The sequence below is a fragment of the Neolamprologus brichardi genome, chromosome 17, assembly GCF_056152115.1.
Source record: "Neolamprologus brichardi isolate AB-2024 chromosome 17, ASM5615211v1, whole genome shotgun sequence".
Lineage (NCBI taxonomy): Eukaryota > Metazoa > Chordata > Actinopteri > Cichliformes > Cichlidae > Neolamprologus > Neolamprologus brichardi.
In genome coordinates this window covers 7,177,332-7,188,535 of record NC_142120.1, presented here as the reverse complement: position 1 = coordinate 7,188,535, position 11,204 = coordinate 7,177,332, and the positions used below count along the sequence as shown (strand labels likewise).

The 11,204-nt window shown below is 40.5% G+C and overlaps 1 protein-coding gene across 4 annotated transcripts in view; it reads left to right on the top strand.

Moving 5' to 3' along the window:
• Positions 1-4,858: 4,858 nt before the first annotated feature.
• cald1a (caldesmon 1a) overlaps positions 4,859-11,204 on the top strand; it is a 66,699-nt gene continuing 60,353 nt past the window's right edge. For all 4 annotated transcript variants that reach the window (XR_004843636.2, XM_006780609.3, XM_035907879.2 and 1 more), the window contains exon 1: positions 4,859-4,996. The gene's annotated coding sequence lies outside the window, so the exon portion shown is untranslated. The remainder of the gene's footprint in view (positions 4,997-11,204) is intronic.

Below are 11,204 nucleotides of genomic sequence, written 5' to 3'. Positions count from 1 at the left end.
TACAGTGGGTTGATATCTTTTTGCACATTTTATTTTATATATTTTCACAATGCACATATATCGCTCTATAATGTGTGGAGCCTTATGTTTCAAATATACTGGCTGAGGGATACTTTACTGTTACAAAATCAACAAGAACAAATTATTACATGTAACTACTTAAGCTTCACATAAATGCACTGAGTCAGACTTTTAATAAGAGACAACATTTTACAAAGGAGAGACACACTGGATTTCTGTCTTTGCTTTTGTTAGACTTACAGCTGATGTGACGGAGTCCCTCAGGGACCTATCGTCGGGCCACTGACATGTGACACTATTAGAACTCGAGCCAGTCGGGTCAGGGCAGGGCTTGTGGTGGTGGTGTGTGGTCAAGTGGTTACACCCGTAGACCTGACTGACCGAGCAGGGATCCATATATATATTCCACTGCAGTCTAATGTTTCGCACATTATTAGTTAAGCAAAGCCATTCTGAAATAAAAATGAAAAAAAAATGAAATCTCTCAAAAACCTTTATGGCTCATTGTGAAATCTGGTTTCTCTTTGACACGCATTAGATATTTTTTGTTCTTGATGAAGGATTGTGACATATATGAATATTATCTGACAATTATGTAGTAATGATATTTGGTGTACTTTAGATTTTATGCCAAATAGCGCATTAATAATATATCGGATCAACTGGTTTATGAATTTACTCTTAGAAATCAAGATATCAGATAACATGTATGTATGTATGTATATTGCAGTATACTACAAGGTGTGTCGAAATATTCGACTTTCTGTACCTTCTTAAAATAAGAATCTAATCTAAAGTGTCCCAATAGATAAGTACCTTATTTCAATCTTATGAAAACCTTTCTGTTTATCCTCAGAATATTGCAGTCCAAAGGTAGTATTAATGCAAATAAGAGCCACGCACAAGGGAAATAATCCAGCTGTTTGCTTCTGCAGGGGTCCATCTTTTGCTGGCATTTTTGTCTTTGATATTACACAGCAGAGACACAAGAAGGAACAGGAAAATGATCGGAATGATAAAAGTGCTGGGTTTTACCCAGGATGCTGCAGGTATTTGATATGCACATCGACCAGCTGAGCCTCCAAGACATCTCAGATACCAATCATCCATCATACATACATAGTCGGAGCAAGGGCTGCTGTATGAATTAATCCATATGAAGTTGATGTCTGACACTAATGGTATTACTTTCTTCTCAAACAGCGTGATGACATCATTAACTATTGCGCTTTTCCACGACTTCTACCTTCACCTCTGGAACGTCAGTTTCACACAAGATGGCAATGCACTCTTTCATCTAATTTAAAACAATATGATGAAATGGGGGAAATGTCAGGGGTTTGTTGAAAGCAATGCAGTGTTAGAACCTTTATAATTGCTTCTGAGGTCTTTTAGCTGATGTAACATTTTGAAGGTATACATGTCAGATTTTTGGCAACGTGAACCTCTCTGGCCTGAGGCGCCAAAGATCTATGAATCCTTGACAGCAGCTGCAAACGGCTCGCAGAAAGCAAAACAGCCTAGAGTCGCAGTGTTTTCTTCCCAGGTTCGTCTCTACATGCTCAGTGCTGCCTCTACTGGCACCGACATACACAAGACTTCATTTCATTAGGTCGTAGTAGGGAAACTCAGTTAGGACGCACAAAGCCAAAAGGTCCTGAGGAATAGTGCACAAGTATTACTGCAAATTCTGGGTTTGATCTGATACAAGTGAATACAGGGCCAGTATTACAATACCGATACTTTTAACCTATAAAGGCAGCAGAGATTTGTGTGTCATGACTTATGACTTATGAGATGAATTGTCATCAATTTGCAAATTCTGAACACATTGATGGGCACTAACACAGTAAAATACACATTTCAGCTTTTTATATAACTTGTTTTTTTTGAAGAGCTGTGCCTGTCTCTAAAGCGCTTCTGTTGTTTAAATGTGCTACAGGCTACAAATCAAAAAGATGTGACAGTCAACACAAAAACGTTTTTTCATAGTGTGTGAGGTATATTTTTTTCATTTCCAAGAAGTTATTCATTCAACACAAATCAGTGGGCTACATGCTGAACTTAGAGTATAGAAACAAAGTCTGAATCTTATCGCGCTGCTTTCAGTCTGATACCAGTACCAGCGTTGGTATCAATACTAAAGATCATTCTGTTTACCTCCACTGAGGAGGCACAGCTCAAACTGAAGTGTGTGGCTGAGGTAAACAGGTGAGCTCATGATGTAAATATAGCAAAGGCATCACAGGCCCTGAGTATGTGGGCATTGCGCTAACTATAAACGTGCCCAAACCACCGCATCATTTTTGGCAATCAAATTATGCCGTGACGTGATCCAACTCAGGGTAATGGAGGTTTCTGAGGCAGCTGTTGTTTGCAAACTGGATGAGGAATAAAAGTCGGAAAAAGAAACACGCAAGATGAAGAATGACAGGTTTATCTTTAAATACATCATTTTTCAAAGAAATTAACATAAACACATTTTCAGATTTGTTGAGCGGAATGGCCTTCTAACCCTCCTCTCTCTCCTCGTTATGTCAGCACACGTGCACGCTCACTCACGACTGCGTTTGCACGTGTACACAATCAGCAGAGCGCATTTCTTTCGCTTTATCTTTAAAAAGCACATGCAAAAGAGCACCGGCGCATATGGTGCTCATTTCTGCACCAGTTGCCTAATGCTCTTAAGTTCGCTCTTTGTTCTGAGCATCATTGTTTTAAGGGGGGGTGGGGACGACAAAGCCGAGCAGTGTCTGCGTGCTGCTGTTTCACAGTAGAAAGTAGAACACTGCTGCTATTGTGTTTGTCATCTCCTAACTCTCTGTATCCTGAAATTGCTGACAGACACGAGGTCAGAAATAGCTGTGGTGCTTTTGGTGGAGGGAATCAAACGAGAAACTTCACCTCTGCAATTCTCTTGATCCGTTAATCATCTCGTGTAAGGGCTGACACAGAGAGTAATGTAAGAGCTGTAGTTTCTATTGAAGATAAAGGTCAGGTGTTTTGGGATTTGTTTGTTTTTTGTTGTTCTCTTTCTGGGAATTTTGTGGTTTCCACACAAAATTAGGAGATTATGTTATAAAAACCTCTTCCAAGGTGATCCCAAAAAGTTGATTCTGTTCAACTGACCTCTGTGTACTGTAGATTTTACCCAAGAATTAGCGTGCTTGCAAGCTAAGAGATGGTGACATACTGAACGTAGCCTAATTGTGAATCTGTTTCTGTATTTTACTGTCTGAGCATTTCACAGACCTGATCATATATCCTCCATCATTTGAACACACCCTGCTGAATATACACATTTAGCTGTCACTTTATTAGGTACACCTATACATCTGCTCATTATATAATACAGTAGCTTAGGTCATTTAGATATGTAAACATGGTCAAGACCATCTCAAGCAGCTGAGATTCAAAGTGAGTATCAGAATGGGAAAGAAAGGTGATTTAAGTTACTTCAAACGTGGCGTTGTTGTTAGTGCCAGATGAGCTGGTCTAGGTGTTTCAGAAACTGTTCTTCCACTGGGATTGGTCGCAAAAAGATAAAATATCCAATGAGGAGCAGTTCTCGAGGTGACCACTCATTACAGCGAAGGTATGCAGAAGAGCATCATGCACTAAAAACAATGGGCTTCAGCAACAGAGGACCACATCAGGTGCCACTCGTTCACCATAAACAACAAGAAAGCATGGATCCACCCTGTCTTGTATCAACAGTTCAGGTTAGTTGGGGTTGAATGATGTGGGGGATATTTTCTTGGCCCCTTAGTACCAACATAGCAGCGCATCACATCTGAATATTGTTGCTGACCATGTCTCCTTATGACCACAGTGTACACACTTTCTGATGGCTGCTTCCAGCAGGATAGCGTACCGTTTCACTAAGATCAAATCATGCTAAAGTGGTTTCTTGAACACGACAATGAATTCACTATATTGAAATGGCCTCCAAAGTCACCAGTTCTCAGCCTGTTGGAGTACCTTTGGGATGTCTTAGAATGAGAAATCTGCAGGAACTGTGTAAAACTGTTGCGTCAATATGGACCAAAATATGTGAGGAATATTTCTAGCATCTTTCTGAATCTGAAGGCAAAAGAGGTCCAATCTGTTACTATTAAAGTGTACCTAATAAACTGTCTGATGAGTGCATATACATATAGACAGTATAGAGAAGTCATTATCAGTGCAAATGACAAAATCTTGCTAAATTAGAGCCAACAGTTTGCTTAAACTGGTAGAAAAAAAACTTCATTCTAATGGACAGGGACATTTTTATATCTGTAAAAAGAATCATTCTTGCTAGAGTGAGTAAGTATCAAGGAAAATTGGATTCCCACTAAGACTCATATGCATGTCAATAGCTTGGCAACATTAGCTAATGAGATATTCGTTTTACTTAGCCCACATGCCTTTTCAGAGTCACTGCATAAATGAATGTCTTGAGGAGTTATATAATTTGATAACTGTGGTTATTTGTCATGTTATGATGGCTCACATAATGGTGAGCAGTTAAAGGAACTCTATAACTCAGTTGCCAACACATTATGCAGTCTTTGGGGCCTGCTGGTCTGCACCGTGAGCCCCTTTTTTGTCCAAGATAAACATCTCATGCGATCTCTGTTGACACTTTATTTATCCCAGAAGGCTTTCTCACCCCCAAAAGTGTGCATTTTCTGCCCAGAGTCACTCTAGATGTTGGGAGTTTTGCACGAGCTCTTAGGAGAGCTGACAAATGTGAGTTTTTTCACTTTGGACTCGGTCTCGGCTTTACAAGAACAGACCGAAGGGTACAATGCAGCCGAGGGTAGATGTGTACTGTATGTCTTAAAAAGGTGGGAGGGGCTTGAGCGGGCTTTGAGTTTGGTTTTATCATTGAGTGTAGTGGAGGACCCGACTGCAGACTAGGCTCCCTCCTCTCCTCTCCACTCCTCTCACTCGACTCTAGAGCTCTACTTTGTCCCGTCGTGATCCACAGGTAAGCGCAAAAAAACAACTTTGAACTTTTACAGACGATATCAGAGCTTTTGTGGGTGGAAAGTTAAAGATGACGTAAAAAAACAAACAAAAAACAATGATGCAATAGGCCGCGTTACGATGGCAGATTATCATACTTGGATGTCTGCTGTGCGCATGGGCTGCTGATTTTACTTTTCGGAATTTCTTGGCTGGGAGCCGCTCCCTCTTTTGTGCGCGTTTCACGCTGCTGGTTCACTAAAGGCATGGTGACGTCATGATTCCCAGCTGCAGGCCCAGTGAGCTTTTTAAAAAAATGTGTTTTATTGTGGGGATGCATAAAGAAAAGCATACCGTATGCACGCTCTTGCAATGCGCGCTCACGCCTTCTGATTCTTTAGCGAACAAAGTATGAAGGGGCAGTAGGAAGAAGGAGGGGTGGGCAAGTTTCTCATAGTCGAAGTAGCCACTCAGTGCAGCCTGATGGAAGTTTTTTTTTGGTTTTTTTTTGGTTTGAAGAAAAAGTTGCTCTACTTTTTGGCCTGTTGATGTTGACTCTCTGTCAACAGCATCCTCCAGACACTAAAGGAAGGTTGTGGTTTTCACCCTTAGTTTAGAAAGGCATTCGTAAAGTGTGCAGAGCTAGGATAAAGGCAGTTATCCTAACTTTGTATAGATGCCAGCTCAACAAATACCCTTCAAAAGATCAAATCTGAACATAAGATTTTTAATTTCTTTTTTTTTTTTTAATTAATGCTTGAGTCTTAAAGACATCCAGCATCTCCTGCAGACAAAGCCACGGGGCAGTCTTTCAGAGGGCAGGCCTTCTTACTCAAAAATGAATTCTCTTCTCAAGGTATGACATTCTCTGCAATCCTACCACGCCGGAGGCAAAAAACTCTCTTCGGCTCTCATTGTACTTCAGTTTGGGCATAAAGTCTTTTGATCTCAGCTTTATTGTGTAGTTGTATCTGTGAAATAGAAGCATGGTAAGTGTAAGAGGGTGGAGGGAACTGCAAAAGGTTGATCTGTAAGGTTTTTGTTTTTTTTGTTTTTTTTCATTTTAAATACTTTCAGGAAACAGACAGCACAGTAATTGTCCATGAAACTGTATCCGATAAGTTGCGCAGTGTTTGGAAAACAAGTGGAGAATGCCCTCCTGCTCCTTATAAGGTGCAGGAGCAACCTGATGACAGATGACTGGAATAGCCTCAGGAATGCAATGAATAACACACTTCTAATACAGTAGTTCCAACCTTATGCACCCCACCGCCATCTCATGGTATCTGTAGCAGCCATTCATTTAATGTTCCCTTTGTGTCCATTTAAATCTTTTCATCTGTGGAATACAGTTAACACCTTTTATCACCATATCACAGTCTAGCCATTGCTTTTGTAATTAACAATTTCTTTTAGGTAACTATATCTCTATTTATCCATTCCTTATAGCTATTTATTTATTTCAAATACTACTTCTTAGAAACTATGTAACTATATATTTCTTTTAGCTAACCATTTAACAATTTATCCGTTCCTTTTTGGTAACTATGCAACCTGTGTCTATTACTTTTAGTTATATATTTGTACTATTTATCTGTTACTTTTTGTTGTGTCATGATTACTGCTGTGTTGGACCCAAGAAGCAGACATACAGAACAGACCCTGACAAACTGTGCAACTATTTACTTATATAGTCAGTTGTATCATTATTTGCCTGTTACTTCAATTCAGTTTAATTTAATTTAATTCACTTCACTTTGTATAGGAATAAATCACAGAAACAGACATCTCTAGGCATTTTATACTTAAGGTAAAAACCTTACATTAATACAGAAAAAACCCTGACAGTCAGACAATGCCCTATGAGCAAGCACTTGGCAACAGTGGAAAGAAAAAACTCCCTTTTAACAGGAAGAAGCCGATCTTTTTTTTATTCAGTATGATGCAAAATGAGTGACTCCGCTCATAGAACTCAACAGAAAACTGTTTACAGAGATTAAACAGGTATTTTATTTGGTTAGACTTTTATAGGACCAGAGGGTTATTTGCAACCACAGATATCGCCATCTGGTGACCTGGAGATAAAATGCCATTTTAAGGCACTTCCAACATCAGCGTAATTTTTCTGACCTTGAGGCTATTTTTTTATTATGCATATATTACTTACAGCCTTACAATCTCTGACATAGGTTTAAGATTGCGATGCCTCCGCTGGCTCTGAAGGCCATTTTTATACTCATTAAACAAAGCTTGTGTTGTTTTTAATAGAGCTCCTTTGTGCTTTGTGATTGGCTTGTTGTCATCACGGTAGAGAGTATTCTTATCAGGTTAGAAAGGTTTAATTATTGGATGAAGATGATCACTCAAACCACTCAGATGTGTTAATTTGCAATGAGCCCACACAGCCCACATCATACTATTTCCAACACATCATAACATACAGCCCTCAACTCCTCACTGTTAAGATCAAATGTTTAGGGGTTTTTGTTGTTGTTTGTCTCTATGCGTCTCTGTTTATATACGTGTCGCCGAATCATGCTTTTTACATTTTTTGTTTGATCAGTTGAGCCACTTTGTTTTTAAAGTGCATGTTCACACTGTCACACACATATTTAACCAGAGCACACATCAGACTGCAAGCCACACACTGGAAATGTGGTGCTCTGTATGGATTTATAATTGGAACGATATGATATGGGTGCAGAAGAATGTGGAGGTAATTGCACAGAGTGATAACATGGGTTTGGCAGTGTGGGCGAGGGCCAGGGTTAGGGCTGGGCAGGCAGGATGTAGGGAACACTGCCATGCATTTCCGGAGTCTGGCTCTGAGCTGCACAGTGCGGTGAAAGGCTTCTAGTTACTGTATCCTGGCTCCCGCTCACTCTCTCCATCTCATTTTTCATCCCATTTTTCTTTTCTTGCTGATTTAACTTAAGACGTTTGCTGATTATTGTGCCTTATTCTCACTAAAATCAAGAAATGCTAATTATTTGTTTACATATATGTGGCTGTAATATATGTGGCTGCTTTGTTGAAGTCTAATGCTAGATACTCATAATCCACCACAGCATCATATTCCAAAGCAAGAATCCAGAGTTTCCCTTGCAAGGCAGTAGTTTCTTAGCACTGCTGAGCCGAGGCATTCAACCAAGTGTCTCAACTGAAATTTGAATCGAGTGGAAAACTGACAGAGGCAAATTTCAAACACAAATGATCAGACCATTCTTTTCTCTTTTTCTTTTATTTTTACCTAAACTCCCCATGTGGTACACTTTCCAAACATGAAGACACGTCAGTCCAAACATACATTGTTTCTGCACAGCAGGTGCCAGAGCTATTTTCTGGTTTCTTCTCATAACGGACCAGTGAAACTATGTCAAGCATGTTTCCTGTGCTCGAGTGTTTTTGCCCGCTGGCTTAATTTCATGCAGATTTGTTTGTTGTAAGAATATGGCATGAGATAGAAAGGCAGCCCCGCTATGCTGGGGAACCGCAAGCGAAATGAGCACTTTCTGTTTTATCAGTGTTGTCCTTGTCATTAGTGTGAGCACCACTTGCTTTGGGGGGGGGAAAAAGTCAGTGAAGGTTTTAAGTTTGTCTTCTGGACAACAGCAGGAGTAGGATGGGGTTCACCTCATTTTGAAGTGATTGTGATTGACGTGTAGCTAACACTCAGGGGACTCTTGGTCCTGGACTCGAGCCCTACAGTGTACTCTGTGCCGTCCCCCCCCCCCCTCCTTTTGAATTCGATAGCATGTAATTTAGATGTGCTGCATCCAGAACCGCATACTAAGTTGTATAATATTGGTGAGCTTGGACAGACGGGCAGATGTCGGGTTGGGGAAGAATTCTTAACTATTTCACTGGGTAATGGCGGTCAGCAAGTGGTAGGTAAAAACTGGTAGGGATGGTTAACTGCTTGTGAAGGAAACCTTAGAAGATGTTTATTTACGCTTTAAGAGCTTGGAAGATGTTTGCGATATATAAATTCCTGTTATTTTCCATGTTAAGAGGAAAATCTCTTACGCCATGACACATTTCCGTGTGTAATTTAGCCTCATATGCTGTTTGTTGTTCTTCGCTTTGCAGCCAAACTGACATGGAACAGTTGTGCAGTGGGAGCAAAGTGTTCTTGGATGTTCTGGCATTTGTTCACTCTACAATTAGGCTCTGGTTGTCTCTTGGGTGATGGAGATTTCTTCTGCTCCTCTTCTTTTTTCCTTGGCCTATAAGAGATTCGCCACTATATTCAGTCCTATTTAACCAAACCACAATTTCATAGCTATTTCCAAGCTGCAGCTCTTTAACACACTTCTAGGATCGAGCTGTCTTTTGCTTCCTTTCCTTTTCAGACTCGCTCTCAACTAACTTTCAGTCGCCCCGTCTGAAGCAGTCATGTGGGCACAAAAGACCTGCGTTTGAATTCCTCCGAGCTTTAGTCACACTCGGATGGAGAGGGTTTGTTAGATCAACCTCTCACTCGTATCGTTTTCTGACTTGAAAGTGTGATCACTCAAGGCCAGATTGAATAATAGGCAGCACGGCATGTCGGTGTTGGTAATTGGCACATTGGTTCACCATCTGCTAGTTGCCAGATGCCAAGCTCTGCCAGAAGTTTCACAGCTATAAAAAAAAAAAACACAAAAAAGGACTATTATGATCCTTTAGCTCTTACTAAATCTTTAGATTTTTGAGTGGGAGATGATTAAATTCATGAGGCAGCCTTGCTTTATATCTTAAAAGGTAAAAAATCTTCTCTTTTCCCCACGTGGTCTGCATTTCATTGTTTTTTTGTCGATGATTGATAGTGTGAGAGTGAGGTCAGCGATCCTAAGCAGCATTTCTGATGTCATGCTAAAAAGATGCATGTTCTCCTCTTGGTTTCCCAAAGCAGGTTATTCTGAGAAGTGTACAACCTTGTTGAGAGGGGACATTTAGCCTTTGGGCTTCTTCTCATCTGATAAAACAAGCACAGGAAATGTCTATGTTAGCTTGTTAGCTGATTGGCCTTGTGTTTTCCCTCGCCGTCCTCCCGCTGGGACTCCAGACATGCACAGCGTGTCCCTGTGGCAGAGAAGCCACCTTGTGTGCCCCTCTCTCATAGCAGTTACGTTACTTTCCCTTCACCTCTCTTCTTTTCCTCAGCACCAATATATCCTTCCTAAGCTTTTATTTTTCTTTAAATTTATCTCAAAAATAAATGATTGATAGAACTTTCATTTACCCAGCTTCATCTCTTTGCCAACTTTCCATTCCTATGTCCTCTCTTCACCTCCCCTCCTCCCTGCTTCTCTCAGCTTTTCGTCTTCCTCCCGAAAGAGTCCACAAAACTAAACAAACCGGGCTAATCAAGAGCCTGTTAAATCGCACTTTAAATGTCCCATATTTTTGGTTAATGTGGAATTAAGGGAACGTGGAGGTAATACGGTGATGTAAATCCCAGAGGAGTGTGTGAAAAATACCATTCAATGTGAACATATGACTAGTGAGGTCATGTATTTACACAGTTAGCAAGGTTAACCGGTCTATGAATTGTACACGGGGGGTGGGACAGACAGACAGACAGAGCATTGTGCAGGTCAGTTATAGGCCTGCTGGGTTTATGCTTGTGGCTGTAGGAACGCTAAACGTGCCGAAAGGCGAATTTAAAGGACAGCTTGGAGAGGCCGTGCTGGACGTCTGCCATCCTGGGAGTGAGAACTGGCAAGAGCGAGATCAAGCTTGCATGTTGTAATGATGGCAGAGGAGTTAGCTCATACATATAAAACAATCACTGTGTCCTTACATGGATATTCACATGAGTCAGACTTCTACTGTAATTCAGTTTCAGCTTTTGGATGAGCTTCATAGCTGTGTTATTTTTCCAACCAAGTTCTAAGCGTTTAAAAATTCATTGATGTAAAATCTCAGGAGAGGGTCTCACACTTGCTGAGGTATTTAGGGATGCAACCAGCAATTATTTTTAACAAGAAATCTGCCAGTCATTTGCTTGATTAAACTCTTGATTCCTCCTAGAGTCGAGATAAATCTGTTTATGGAGTAAGCCAAATAACAGACAAATAGAGGAAGTTATCATATTTAAAATCCCTGTAAAAGTTCCAGTTATAACTTTGCAAGTGACCTGTGCTTTCTTTTGGCTACTCTGACTCAGTGAAAACAAGCCTCAAAGGCAACACTACAAAACCATTTTAAGCCATAATATCCAGACATTTAGTCCCATGTAATTTTTC